The sequence below is a fragment of the Rhipicephalus sanguineus genome, chromosome 1 (genome assembly GCF_013339695.2).
Source record: "Rhipicephalus sanguineus isolate Rsan-2018 chromosome 1, BIME_Rsan_1.4, whole genome shotgun sequence".
NCBI lineage: Eukaryota > Metazoa > Arthropoda > Arachnida > Ixodida > Ixodidae > Rhipicephalus > Rhipicephalus sanguineus.
In genome coordinates this window covers 187006175-187021725 of record NC_051176.1, presented here as the reverse complement: position 1 = coordinate 187021725, position 15551 = coordinate 187006175, and positions in this window count along the sequence as shown.

Below are 15551 nucleotides of genomic sequence, written 5' to 3'. Positions count from 1 at the left end.
TATTGTTTAAAGCGGCACTGCTTGCACCAAGTTGTGGTCTTAAGGAATATATATTTTTTTCTAACAGTTACTTAATCGTTTAATTATATTGGATAGTGTGAGCAGATGTTTACAAAATTATATATATATATATATATAAACATGTGTTTTTCTTAAACTCTCAAATGGATGCTGAGCTATATGTTTGGCAAGCTTTTCTTGAGATTTAGTCTTTATCAAAATACTTTCCGTGAAAGTCCTTTGCAACAGTGCAATACTCCAAGAAGCTTCCCCTATGGCTGTATGTTTGCTGCCAAGCCCATCTTCCCACTTCTGTGCTCACAAACTAGGGGCAAGCATCACTGCAAGGGCAGGACAGCACACGGAAGGCGATTCGTGTGGCCTTAATTTTCCCACAGACGACTTTTACTGTTTTTCTTGCACATTTTATTAATTGGAGCCACTCAAGGTCACATATCAGACTGCATCTGTGCAGTGTGTATATTCCTTGTTTCCCTCCACATTGCGACACTTCTAAATGGCTCCTCTGCAATAGCACAGGCAGCTTGTAGCAGTCATTTTGCACTTGGCTGTTATACATGTGAATGTATTTTGCTGTGGAAACAGTATTAGTAACAGCCAGCAGTCAAAACAGCCTTTTCTGTCTTCCGGGCACATACGACCTGGCACTTCTCATCCACAGTTAAATGTTGAGTGCACACCTCCCTGCGTGCCTTTTGTGCTTTGTGATAATTGCGTGGGCATCACATTGTGCGTGACAGAATAAACCTTGTCAACAATCAGCTGTGTTTTCTTTCTTCACCTTACAGTGCATGTGAGTGAACCACCACATTAAAAAGCCAGGTGATCACAATCGCATTCACCCACAGACTGAAGTGCAAGAGATAGCTGCTACTAGAAGCAGCATTGGTGTAATGACCAAAGCTGCAATTTATAGCGAGAAGAGCATTGCTTTTATCGAATATCTGCAGACACACAGGAATAAAATTTCGTATCAGCAGAACTTTCATATTGTAAAGGACTTGGACACTGTTCTGTTAAGGCCACACCTGCCTGAAACCAGTGTTTCGGTACGAGAGGCAGAGCTGCATTTTGAGTTGTTCAACCAGTCTGAACATGTATTGCAGTTTTCTCTTGATGTCACAAGCTGGCTTTGTGTCATCCGCTGCTGATAAAGTCGACCTAATTATCTTTCGGCTGTCGGAGTAGAGTAAGAAACACATGCGTGCACTGTACTGGAGGCGCTCACTGCAGAACTGCTGGCAGAGTTTTCGTCGCATGAAGTGGACCTTGTTGGGGGTTGACAGCTTTCCCTTTCACAGTGCTACGTTCCTTATCTCATTCACACTTGGAATGTCGGCGTCACGCACAAGTGGCGTTTGTCCCCAATTGGAGCAGCACTGATGAAACGTTGGCCCCTGTTGCCATGGATCATCTGTCAAGTTTGTTAAACCCCGGATCAGAAGATAAAGCTTGCCGCACCATCCAACGTGACAATGCATTTCTTCTTTTTTGACAGCTTCTTTGCAGCTGTAACAGGTACAATTATTTTTGAGCAACCGGCATTCGATTTGTAGCGCTATATGAATGCAGGTGCTAGGCTGAGTTGGTCACACTTGACACGTTGTAAGTCGTGTGCTCAAATAATGCAAATTTCTTTTTATGCATAATGGTAGACGATGTCCTTGACAAAGATTTCCCACTAAATTAAGAATGGCCTTTTTGAAAACTATTTTCAATCTTTGATGTTTATGGTAAACCACATATGTTTCAGCAAAATTTTGAAGTATAAAAATGCCTGACAAAGCCATGAAAATTACCTCAAAAGAAAGCGCTAATACCAAAGTCAATATCTACAGAGTTTTATTGTCCTCTGTTTAACTTGTCCACAGAAATAAATTCCTGTATTAGGTATCTTGGGCCATTTACCATGTTTGTGATTTTTTAAAATCAAAATTCCTTCTGTAGCAAAGTGGAATAAAAATACTCAAAGTTGCATTTCCTTGCTGTTCGTTGAGAAAAAAAATATTGTGACCACGAAGTCTACCATTTTTTCGCTAAATTCACTCAAAGTTCTGAAAATGCGAAATTGGCGGGAAGGCATTCTCAGCAGCCAAAATTGGTATATTTGTTAGGGAAATTTTTTTTTTTCAGAACCCAACGTGCGGGCACAAAGGCGAGGTCTTGTTGAATCTAGGCTTGTCGACTTCTGAGACATACTTTCCACCTTTAACAAGGAAACTAAGCACTACTACCTTGGCAGGAGTCTACTAAACTAAACAGACCACAGGCTATCACTCTGCGCATGCTTCGGACAGGATTGTATCCAAACTTGACTTTCTTTCACTCGATCAATCCAGATGGCTTCAGTCCGGACTGCCCGAGCTGTGTACAGAAGTACTTTTGAGCACATGCGCATCCCCTTGTTACAGAGAGGCCTGCATAGTTACACCGAAGAAGAGTGGAGCTCTGCGCTACGAAGTGCCGAGCTTTCATGTCAAGTATGGGCTGTCCAAGTCCACAATGCCCACAAGAGCCCACAATGCGGCAGTGAGGCTTCGCCTTCCCGACCCAATGTGGGAGCGACCTGTGGCTTCACCACCTCCCTGAAAAGGGGACATCGGAGCCTCTCAAGACCATCAATAAAGTTCCTTGTCTGTGACAGAACTAAGTTTATAAATAATCATTGTTCTGGGTCTAATTACTGCACCTAAAGTAAATTTCATCAAAATTGAAAGTTGTGACCAGGATCACCTGCCCATTCTTCTCAGGATTCACTCAGCAAAACATTCGATCCAGGCAGAATGCATCATACCAGTCAAATGATTAGGCCATGAGGGCAATTACCACAGCAAAAAGGAGTAGTAGTTAGGCCAATGGAATAGGCACCAAGGCATGGGAAGCACTAAGAGCTACACAAAGAGGGGTGTGGTGATGTAATATAAAAAATGTGTAGGCAAACAATGGAATTGGCTTGCATGAGCCAGGTTAAATTGGAGATCACTGGGAGAGGCCTACACAGCAGTGGACATAATAGACTGATGATAATGGCATGGTGGCTAGCAGTGCTTATTTGCACGGTACATGTTCCAGTGACAGCAACAGTACTGCTGTCAGTGACACATTCGGCATTTGTGGTAGTAGGCGCGAGAACCTCCTTGAGCCAACAGCTGAGGTTAGAGCTCACTATGGACACCTGAGCTCCAGTATCGGTGTCAAAAGAACACCATCCATATGCACGTCAAGTAAGTTCTGTACCGTAGCTTGCTGGGCAATTTGGTTTCATACCATTCAAAAGAGGAAACCTGCAAAAATAAAACGAAGACTGTGATGAACAACAATCAGACAGGACAAGCCCATGTCCTGTCTGGATTTTTTTTTTCTTTTGCTGGTTTCCTCTTTTTGAAAAGTAAGTCCTGGTTTGTAAGAAGCGTAAGTGAAAGATTTGGGCATGAAGAAAACAATGCAGCGATATTATACAAGCACACATACACGAGCGCAAGAATTCCCCCCCCCCCCCACACACACACACTTATTTTCTCTCTCAAAATGATATCCTGGCAATTTACCTGGGCAGTGATATGTGAAGCGGGCTTTCTAGACTTTTTTGCAGAACACCAGAAACATTTTAAGTGCGCAATTCCTTCTAGTGCACCATAGTTTTCATGCCGAGTGCTGGCGGCTGATTGGATGTAATCATCCATGCTACGAGGAAAAAATGCATTGCCAACTGATCCATACACATCAATACATGGCTGCCAATGCCAGTGGCCTCCCAGAGAAAATGCACAATAACATTGTAACAAAAAAAAAAGAGAAAACTGGCGTGCGTATTAATTTATTGTTTCTCAGGGCCGTAGCGACATCATGAACGAATGATTGCCAGTAAAGTTTGTAGATGTCCAAGATTATACTGGTACTCGTAATTATACGGCACATGCATGCATGCATAAAGGGACAAAAATCTACTGTGTCCCGTATGAGCTAGTAGCCCTTTACTAATCTTAATGTGCTTTTCTGCATGACGCCATTGTACTGCAGTGAAAGTGGCTTAAAGGGGCCCTGCAACGTTTTTTTTGTCTGCTTTATGTAGCACCGGAGTGTGTGGTGTTAAATACTGTGACGAACACGAAAAGAATTGTCAAAATTGGTGCACAGGAACTGAAGTTAATAGCCTATAAATTTCAAAACATCTACAGATGAAGAGAAAAAGCATTGCCTTTCGTATTTCACTCCACCGCTGACATCAGTGGTTGCTTCCAATCACCGTGCGTCTCTTGCAGAGACATACCAGAAGTCTTGCTTCATGGTGGCTGTTGTGCAGTGCACCTAGCACCGTTTTGCAATTGTTTTCAAAATTTGATACTTAAAAACAGAAATCCGGTTGTATCTGAGGAAGCACAAAGTGTTTTTATCATTTTTAGCGCACAATAGAGTGGCCTAGCTTGGACCATATTAATATTACAACTTGTGTCAAGCCAATAAAAATGCCCAATCATTGCATTCACTGCCACGTGATGAAACATCACTTCCAATCACGAAAATAGCCATTGTGTGTCCCTGTAGTCCGAAATCAAAGTGGTTTCTCCATTGAAATAAAATTATAACTTTGTTTTTGCCGTTTCCACTTATGCAACAATATCAGCGCATTCCACAGTACCAGAAAAAGTGATGAAAACTATGTTTAATTTGTGTTGCAGGACCCTTTTTTCTGCACGCAACCAAAAATTTTAGAATTAATGTCCTTAGTTGTAATTTTCTTTTCATGGTGGTGCTAGCACTGTTTTTCGGGAGATTTATGGCCGTGCCTGTACAATTGGGAGGATAGCTCAAAATCTGGGTGTCTCCGGGACAAATCGGGATTGGCAGGCATGCAAATACCTCTAGAGATGTCAGGTCCCTTGATGAGGGCAACATCATCTACTTGAAGAATGGTGCTACAGTGATATAGGTATAGGTGAAGCACCTTGCAGCTCGAGGAGGTGCTCTTTCTTCTATCAGATCCACATGTGGTCGATGAGCTTCTGACAGAATCGCAACTTCTTGCGGAGGTCACTTTGAGTAGCCCAAGTATTCGAGCTTCGTAGTCTCTGTTGGCCTACTCGGGAGAGGCAAATAATGAACATCTGACCAGAAAATGAGCAGAACATATTGGAGAGGGCTCCCTAGCTTCCGTATTCGTGCAAGTTAGAGGTCTTTAATTGATGACCACTTCTACCTCCAGCAGAAAATTCTCAGTTTGCTTGCTGTTGAGCTTGCTTTTCCCAAGCACTTTACATAAAGATGACTTGACTGATCGACTAAGTCTCCCACCAGCCACCCTATGAAGGCGCACCTGGCAAAATAAAATTCCGCTCTATCCTATGCATCGAGAGCAGCGATGCAACTTGAGAGTTCTTCGTGGTGTTCCCAGTGTCCAGTAGATCTCGCAACACTCTCTTTAATGCGAGCACGTTATCGGAGTACAATGTTATGGGCACTCCTCTGCAGGCCAGAAACCTACGGAATGCTAGCAAGGTGGCGCTTGTTGAGATCCCACTCGTCACATCAAGGTACGCCACTCTCGTAGTTGCAAAGGTGAACAGCAGAATATAAGCTTTGGATGTAACCTCATCTGGCGCATGTTGCTTTACATATAGTGGGCCTGCAAAGTCTAACCCCACCACTTCAAACGGACCATGATGTGAAAAGCTGGTCTTCCGGCATTGGTGCATATTTCATGTTTACAGGTTTCATGTTGTATCTTTTGCAGAGAAAACAAGCATTAATGATTTGTTTAACTGCTTGCGGAGCATGTGTAACCCAGTAATGCTGCCGAATCTGCATCACAGTGCTTGCCACACCGGCATGTAAAGCTCTACAGCGAGCCGCAGTAACAACTAAAGCCTTAAAGAGATACCTTCACGGTGGGTGAAATAAGCAGGTGTTTTTCGTCATACATTCTTTCAAGTCAGCCATCAAGTTGAAGCTGCCTACTTTCATCCAGGTAAGGGTGGAGACAACGCAGAACGGAGTGTTTCATGACGGTGTATTTATGGAAAAAGTGTTCAATGTCATTATAAGTACTTTGCGCTGAACACGACAGATCTAGAATGTTTCAGCCTCGTTTAGCTCAGTTCCTCTGCCGAAATAGTTTTCCCGAGCGATATTTGAGTACACGGCACTGGTCCACAAATCAAAATACCGAAGAAGCTTCTGCAGGTTGCTGAACTCAACCAGGGTGTCAACGTTTCTTGGTGTTTGAATAAGTACATGTTATATGTCACACTCACACTCTTCGTTGATTGGCGTGCTCACATCCGGTTCTGAATGCCAGGTTGATCTTGGCTGGGATAACCATTTTGGTCCACTTCACAAGCTGCGACATGTATATATAGTCTTTACAGATACTCCCCTAGTCAATAAATATGTCAGGTTGTCTTCACCAGGGCAGTAGCGCCATAGCAGTGGGTCAGCAACTCCTGCAATTTCAGTCGCTCTATGCTTTACAAACTCACCCAACTCGTTATGGTCAACCTGGATCCGACTTAGAGTTGTTGTTCAGCCTGTCCACATTACGCAGGGAAAATGCGTCGAATCCCACAATAAGCGGATTACTTTAATAATCTCAATCCTACTACTGCAGCCATAAGCTCGAGCTTCGGCAGTGTTATTGTCTGTACTGTACACTGTACAGTCTTGGTAGGCGCTACTCGAGGTTTGGCTACTATTAGTGATGTAGGTGAATTCCCGGTATTGTCAACCACTCTCAAATAGGCACACGCTCCATTAGCCTTCAGGCTGGCATCAACAGAAATATGCAGCGGAATCTCGATGAAGCCAAACTGAATTACTTCTGGACACCATGCTGTTCATGGTGTGTTGATCTCCTCTGGTAGCTCATCACCCCAGGACGGCCTAAAACCCTCAAGCGTTGAAATCAAAGCTTTGCAGTAATAGTGAAAGGTGGGAGAATACGATGAGGGCCGAAGATTTAGGAAGCTGCGTTGAGTAGCGTATGTTTTGCGTCAAGCTGAGCTGAGGCTAAATATAGGGCTACAGATTTGGAAGAAAATTCGAAGTAATCACTTTTTGTATCCCTTCGCATTCCCAAAACTGTAGTTTATTCTTTCGATGCACCTTCCAGCTGCTCCTCCTGGCTGTCTCTGTTGGTCTCCTGTACCTCGATTTGTAAGAATGCCTTTTCGATGTCAGAGTTTATGGCTACTGGGAACCATTGACAGTGAAGTAGCACTTGTGGCAACTATGGATTGAGGTTCAAACATTTGTCAAGGCAGTCGTTGAGGGATGAAATGCCTTGAGCGTGTGATGATGCATTGAACACAAGCCAGAGCTTGGTAGTCAGAGATTTTTCTAACTTCTTAATGCAGCATATATAATGGATAGCCCGATCAATAGGAACATTCTTAGGTACCACTACAGTGTGTCCCAGCTCCATGTATTGCCAAATATCGCTCCAGTAATCCTTCTTTCATCGACAGCCTCTTTGCCAGTTCTTGCAGACACGAGTGCAGAATCGCTGTTGTTTCCAAGTAGCCGTTTCTGTTCGCAGTGCACTGTGTACTTTCGATTTTCCTTGCTAATCATTCCTTGGAAGCGTACAAAGGAGTCGTCTGATGAAGATTCACCAGACTCTGCGACGCCCATTGCTTCCGGTTGCCAGAACAACCAGAGAATCTGCAAGGCGATTTCATCATTAATAGTCATTTGCACTCGCATAACACAAGCCATAAGGTTAGCGTTGCAGTCAAGAAAGGCTTTTTGGTGACTAGGCCTTTTCAGTGTCCATCCAAATGCCATGTTGATTGCATCCAGTCATGGTATTTCCACACTGCTTACGACTTTTGTCATTATTTTCCAAAGATTGTCAGCTCCGATCAACAAGCTGAGGCCGGCCTCCGTCTCCACTTAAAGAAAAAAATTTTTTTTTTTGCTAGCAAGGAATTTGTTCTCAAATAGCAATTTCTGAATGAATTTGTTATCAGCCATCAGCACGCCACTGTTGTGACACATAACTGGAACGACAACCGCTTCAGTGACATAGATTTCAGAACAGTCTTGGCTGTGCAGTGGTACTTCAAACACCTTTCTTATTTTATCAGAAATCGGGGATGCGCTGCCAAACGTGTTGAATGCAGTTCGGGTTTCTCAGAGTACCTACAGTTGCATTTTTTTGCAGCAAGATCTTCTGTGATGAATGATCTCCAACTTACACCATCCAGAGTCCCTCCAATGTATCTGGCCCTGTTACTTTTAACCCAAAGATGCAAAACATCTGTAGGTACACTTTTCTGTCTGTCTGCGCAAACATTTGTGGTATTTTTGTCGCATAGCATTAGTGAGTGCGATGAAGCTATCCCTGCTGTGCTACCTGAAGCCGCTGCTGGTAGCAAAGTTTCTGCAGTATTGTCCTTTTTCCTGTAGTTAAGGTCGCACATACTCGAGGTGCCTCTTCCGTGACAACCTGAGCATGCAAGTTTTACGTTGTACGGTACAGAAGTGGTGCTATTTCCTCAAGTTCTCTCAGCACGATGGCCAACATTGTGACATTGGGTTGCACTGCTTTTGGCTTTCCAATTCATGTGAACATGGGAAGCTCTTTTAACCCGAATTCCAATATTGCAGCTGCCAGCGCTGGATATGAGAAGTTTGCGTTAGACTCGTGTAGTCTTAAAGTCTGGCTTCGCTTTCCTCGTGTATGCCAGAACGATCTCGTATGGCAGAACCTTCTGTAGAATATCAATCAGCACTGCAGAGAAACTAAGCATGAGTAAGATAAGTGCAGTCGGACAGCAGATATTTAACTGCACGGCGTTGCAAAGTTTCCCGAGGGCTCGTAGCCCCCCCCCCCCCTGACTTTACATAAGGTACATTGCTACACACTGAGAGGTGGTGCTGCTCTATCTTTTTATGATCACCAAACCATTCTTTGAGAAGTTCTACGGCATCTGCATAGCAAGTTTCGGAAGTCTGCAAACCAGCGCTCACTGTTGCCGCTTCTTCTGCAAGATCATGCAGCAAATAGGAAAACTTCATCATTGTCAATATGGCATTGTTAAAATGAACAGTCTACTCAAACTGCTCCCAAAAAGCTGACCATTTGTGAACATTGCCTCTAAATGTTGGCATATCAAGATTTGGCAGTCTTGGGCAAATTCTGGGCAAAGCATCAGGAACTCTTGGGGTTACATTCTGAGGAGCACACTCTGCTGTTCTGTCCACACGTCTCAAATGGGCGATTTTGCAGCGAATTTCAGCAAGCATGCTGATAGCTTGGTCATTACACTCTGCAGCAGTTACATATTCTGCTTCTAGCTCATCGTCGGCAATGTGTGCTGTGAGTGTTGAATCTTCGTTGGAGGTGAAAGTGCTAGAGGCTCGTGTACTTCGATTTAGGCACATGTTAAAGAACCTCAGGTCGTTGAAGTTCCGCAGCCCTCCAGTACGGCATTCCTCATAATCATATCATGGTTTTGGCATGTAAAACCCCAGCAATTATTAATGCTCATCGAGTGCACCTTAAGCTTCGAGAGTTAGCCGTTGCTGGCAGATAGATGGTTAAAAATAGCTATACTCGACGACCTTAGACTTGTCCATGGTAGGATCTGTAAGTAGCAACCGGGCTTCCTGCAGAATCTTCGTATTTTGGCTCATCGAGCTGACTGCTGGTCGAGTAGAAGGCCCTGAAGCGTGCGTGAAGAGGCGTGTCCACATCGAGATGCTCAGCACCAAAATAGGCGAAGAAATCAGACCGAGAGCACTCGTTGTTCCAACTTCTCTTTGCAATGCCTGCCTGCCCATATTTATTCGTATTTTTCCACAACTGCAATTTATCCAGTAAATTTGGAACCTCTATCTTTTTCCTGCTTTTTGTGCCGGAAAAATTAAGAAAAAATGAACTTTTTTGAACCCTCATATCTCAAGCACAGGACGAAGAAAGCTGACTGCATGCACAGACACTAAATCTGCAGGTGGAGTGCAGGTGGAGTATGAATATTCGACAGGCACAGTATGGCATCTGAAAGTTGTCTTGTATGTTAAGGTACTGACATATCCACTTTTTCTTGCATTAGGTGAAAGTCCTAGACATCTAGACCATAGGATGCTTGAGCTTTGACTTCAAGAGTAGAACGTGATAGCATAATTCGGCCCGTTCACATTGCCTTATCATTGCGTGCCTGACTTCCGCTCTCGGTGGACATTCAACTGTGCCCACAAGGAAAGCAACCGGTGTGCGTAACTATGGCCCTTCAAACTATCCTGAATGCCCACTACGCCGTTATTCATCCTTTTGCGCATTGGCGAAGTACCCACTACACGTCTGTAAGGCAACAAATGCATCTGCGCAGCTGCACACTATGTGATGCTGTTGCTGATGGTTAATTATGGCTGAAAGCTTTGTAATGGGTGGGCCTTTAACCACCCACTCGTTGCGCAGTTGACATGGCGCTAAGCCTGGACAATTCTGCACTACTGCCACATGAGACTCCTTGCACTACATGCCATAATATAGGTATTTTTGTTGTTTTTTTAAACTATTTCAAGCACTCACGTGGCTCTGTGGTAGAACAGCTGCTTGCCACACAGAAGCCCGGGTTCAATTCCGCCTCAGACCCATGATTTTTTAGATGCGAAGTATCGAGGCGGAGCTCAATCGGTGGTGGTGTGCGGCGTGACCACCCTTACGCGCATTCGCATACCCTTTCCACACACCTCCTCTCCACTCCCTCACCATCCCCCTGTCATCTACCCTCTCCCATTTCCCCTCTCCACTCACCTCTCCCGTCCCCCCTCCACTCACCCTCTCCCCTCCCCCTTTCTCTTCCTCTGAAACGGGCTAGACATGCCGAAATTCTCTCCTGCGCAAGCCGCGATGAGCTCGAGCGCATGCGCATCCCCTCCCCTTTCTCTCCCTCCTACACTGCCCCCTCTGCCCGCCTGTCAACGCGTACCCCGCTCGCCCTGTGAGAATAACGGCCAGGCTAGATGGAAGATACGACGCGGTAGCGTCGCTCTTCGCGTTCCACGACGCGAGCTCGGTAGCATGCCCAACGAACGCCAACGGAACGCGATCATGCAAGTGCTCGGCTTCGCATCCTACTCATGGTCCCCTTTAGCAGGAGATGGTGTAATTTTTATTATTTCCATCCATCACAATTTTTCGCTCACAACCAATGACGCTGATGCCGGAATTTCTGCAAAACGAGCTCTTTAAAGGGACACTAAAGGCAAATAACAATTTATGTTAGAGTGAAAGCTCAATATATGTCAACGTCTAAAACTGCATTATGAACAGCAGTGTCCTACTACCGAGAAATTAAGCTAAGTGTATAACACGATGAGCGGGGCTTTGAAATGATCCCAATGACGTGAGAGAGTCCAACTACAATTAATCACTCGTAATCAAACTAGCTGCAATAAAAAAAGATCATTCCGTGCATCAAGTGACGTAATAAAGTGCTGCTTATTCGTTTCTGTTTGAGTGATGGAAAAAAGAACCTCTTTGGCGTTGCCATGGGGAACGGCACGCGTAGTTCAAAGCTTCCATTTTTGCCGAACTGCGCTTCACCCGGCACCTGCTTCGCTCACCGGTCGCGGTCTCAGTGGTAGTTTCGATATCACATACTGCCGAGTGTGTTTGCGCGCTCGTGTAGTCGCTCAGACAGAGGTTCGACAAAATACCGCATGATGTGATGTTGCCGGATGCCCGAATGGTGCACGCCGCCGCGCAGTAAAGGCAGGCAACGTTGGGCATGGCAGCAGTGACGTGAGAAAGACCACTTTCAGGCGGGTGATTTGAAGTGCGCTAACGCGACGTGGACCACTAAAATGTCATTTTATTTCAAAATAAGCACTTGCTTGGCACAAAAGTAGCACTACGAGGTTTCTGGACCGCTATTTAACAATCAACGTCGACTTAATATTAGCCTTTACTGTCCCTTTAAAGCTTTGCGTTAAAAATACTGGAAAGCCACCCTGAATAACTTATAGCAGCTTTCTAAGCATTTGGCTTCCTTTTGAAAAGGTTACTCTGTCACGTCATGGGTGAAAATGGGATTTTAGGTGATTTTGGCACACGATCACCTGCTGTGCAGTTGCTCATTTTAACCCTTTACTGCCTGTTGTCGCGAATTCGCGTCAATAGAAAGATGCCGATGAAGTAACACACGAAAACGCGTTGCTGCCTTCACTGGCGGCTGTCATGAATTTGCGGCGAACGTAACTTTCAGCACGAGACATCTAGCGCCATTGCATGTAAGGTATTGCAAGCTGGAAACCAGTGTTGTGGGTCAGTTGCCGGAGAGCGGAAGCAGTGCAACAGCTCTCCCTTCTTCGTCGTTTTCTGCCCAAGGGAGTAAATTCATCTCCTATAAAATTTTTTCGGTGTGCACGCATACAAGAGGTCACACACGACAGTCACGTGTTTTGAAGCAAGTATTTCCTGCGTGATCCTCGCTTCTGTGGTATGTCGCGAATTCGCGACATCCGCATTTGAATCTGTGAATGATGACTGCCGGTATGACAAGTTCATGATGGACTGCCGCTCATTTTATGGCCAAAAAAGGCTCCGCACGCACTTTCCTCCACTGAAGATAAAAGCGATGACAGCTGTCTCAGTGACAGCGAAGACGATAATGTCGACGTCGCTTCATACACAAGCACGAGTGTCTTCATCGCGCAGTGAGGATGAAGACGAAGATAGACCAACAAGCTAGTGCCTCTGGGTGATTCCACGAGAGATCGAACATGCCTGTCCGGTCGCATTTTTTGTTTTGCCTGGGTTTTTTTATATGTTATGTGGGTACATTCAAAGTGCACGGAACTGAAAATTTTATTTCCGAGGAACGCTCCCAGCGCGCGCCAAAAAATATTTGAAGGTGGCGGCACGGGCCTCCTGTTTTTGCTCACTGCAATGTTTTCGGATTTCACGGCCGAATTTAGCGCGAACTATAAATGATGTGTCGAAAATTTCTTTTGCTGGTTTTAATACGCATTACTGTGAATTACATCCTGCTTTTTTATGCCGTCCTCAAAAAGAATAAAATGTGAAAAATGGCAAACACGGCCGAAATCAAAAAAGGTCCTAAGTTTGAGGCGTCTGGCGCCTTTGCTATTTCAAACAGAAACTTGAAAACAGCGTCAACTATACAAAAGAGCCTTTGCAACATTTATACGGAAGATCATGTTCCTACGGGTAGCGCAAAAAAAGAAAAAATAGTTAAAGAAGCAAGTTTTTCGAAAAAGTACATTTTCAAAAAATAAATAAAAAAAACTCCGGTCTCAATTTGACGACAATTTTATCGAAGAGCTCTTATGTCAGTGAACGCACGGTTTTAATATCATATGTCCTCATTTGCTTTCTTACGAGATATAACTGGCCAAAATGACCCTTGCTGTTGTGCTCACTTCAGTGCGACTGATGGTTGTTATTAGCTTGCATTGGGCGTAAATCGCAGTTTTAATTATTCTGCTGCGCAAAACCTTGCTCTGGTGGCTTTTCGTCCGAGAAATGTGTTTCCAGATTTTATTTGTGTCTAGCGTGTGCAAAAGTGGGCTTCTGCCGCCCTCAAAGGGTGATTCCACGAGAGAGAGAACATGCCTGTCCGGTCGATATTTTTGTTTTGCCTGGGTTTTTTTATATGTTATGTGGGCACATTCAAGTGCACGGAACCGAAAATTTTATTCCCAAAAACGCTCCCAGCGTGCCAAAAATATCTGAAGGTGGCGCCGGACCTCCTGTTTTTGTTCACTGCAATGTCTCGGATTTCCGGCCGAATTTAACGCGAACTATAAATGACTGTGTCGAAAAATTTTTGTTGGTTTTAAATACGCATTACTGTGAATTACATCCATGCTTTTTTTCAAGTATTTCAGGACCTTTGCAACATTTATGCGGAAGGTCGTTTTCCTACAGGCAGCGCTAAATAAGAAGAAATAGTTAAAGAAGCGAGTTTGTTTCAAAAAAAGTACATTTTCAAAAATAAGAAAACTCAGGCCTCAATTTTCACGACATTTTTTTTGTCGAAGAGCGCTTATGTCAGTGAAAAAACCGTGTTAATTGTATGTCCTCATTTGCCTTGTTCACGAGATTTAGCGGGCCAAAATTACCCTTGCTTGTGTGTGCTCACTTCAGTGCGATTGATAGTTTGTCATCAGCTTGCATTCCGCGTAAATCTAGTTTTAATTATTTTCCTGCAGTAAAACTTTGCTCTGGTGTCTTGTTGTCAAGAAAAATGTATGCGTAAACTTATTTTGTTCTCTAGCGTGCGCGAGGTGGGCTGCTGCTCGCTCTCTAAAGGGCTAAACGTACGCAGTTTGCAGCTTACAACCTCAACTTACCCCGCCAGTATTCGCTAATCAGAAGCACGCGAGACACCGTGAACAATAGTTTAGGTTCACATTGTCAGTACTTCTCCTTGCACACAGAATAAAGCTTCTGTATGCAGCGAAGGCCAACGTAATCTGTAACTAAATGCCACATCAGCAGGCCGCTGCTATGCATTTGTTTTATTCTCACTGCCTGCTTGCTTCCCTTCCATTACGTGCATTGTACTCTAACCATCTTCTCCATTCGACGCACACTGTGCCTAAAGAACATTGTAAAAATTTAGCTCAATCATTTCCGATCCTTTATTTCACTTCCCGCTATCACATGTTTTCGGCATCGCAGATAACGTTCTTCTGTATCATCTCGACCTTTACCTCAGCGTTTCAACAGCCAGAAACGTGCGGTGCGGCATGATTAAGCCATGAGTGGCCGAAGCTGCCCAATTTATTATGTTTGTTGCCACTTTACTAAAGTGGTTTTCCCACGTCAGGACAGCAAGGTCATTGGTGGCGCCAGACGGACATTACCCTAGTTTTGACAATGAAGTGGCCTACAAAATAAAATATACAGCCCAAAGCGCTTAGACACCCTTCGTCATAAAATGTTAAACCGTGAGCAGTTCTGGAAAGGCATTCATGACAGCTGCGCAGATGTGAGATAGTTGTGCGGCGCCGTTCAGTATAAACGTTTCGACTTGCTCTAGGTCTAGCTGTTCACTACACGCGATTGCGTGCGGCCCATGGCTACGTCCGATTATTCTGTGCCGATTATTTACGCTTCACAAAAAGAAGATTCCTGAGGAAAACGTTTCGTTGCGAAAATTTTTTTTCTTTGCTCTTTTTGTTGTTGCCTACCTCCAGAAGCTACTGTCATAGGCTGAGGATCTTCGCTACACCTGCGAGGTCTACTGCATTGCTTTACGCTCATCAAGGAAAACCTGTCTACATCTAACCGCGATGAGCTAGACCAGGCATTCCTTCAGAAAGAAGAAGCGATTGATATCTTGAACAGGCGCGCCCATCTTTCCTCTGATGATTGTAGTGAGGTTGTAGGCTGGAAACTGTTTACACGTTAGCCATTTAGAGGGCGGCAGCAGCCCACTTTTGCACACGCTAGACTCAGATAAAATCTGAGAACACACATTTTTCTTGACGAAAAGCACCAGAGCAAGTTTTGCTGCAGCAGAATAATTAAAAACTGCGATTTACGCCCAATGCAAGCT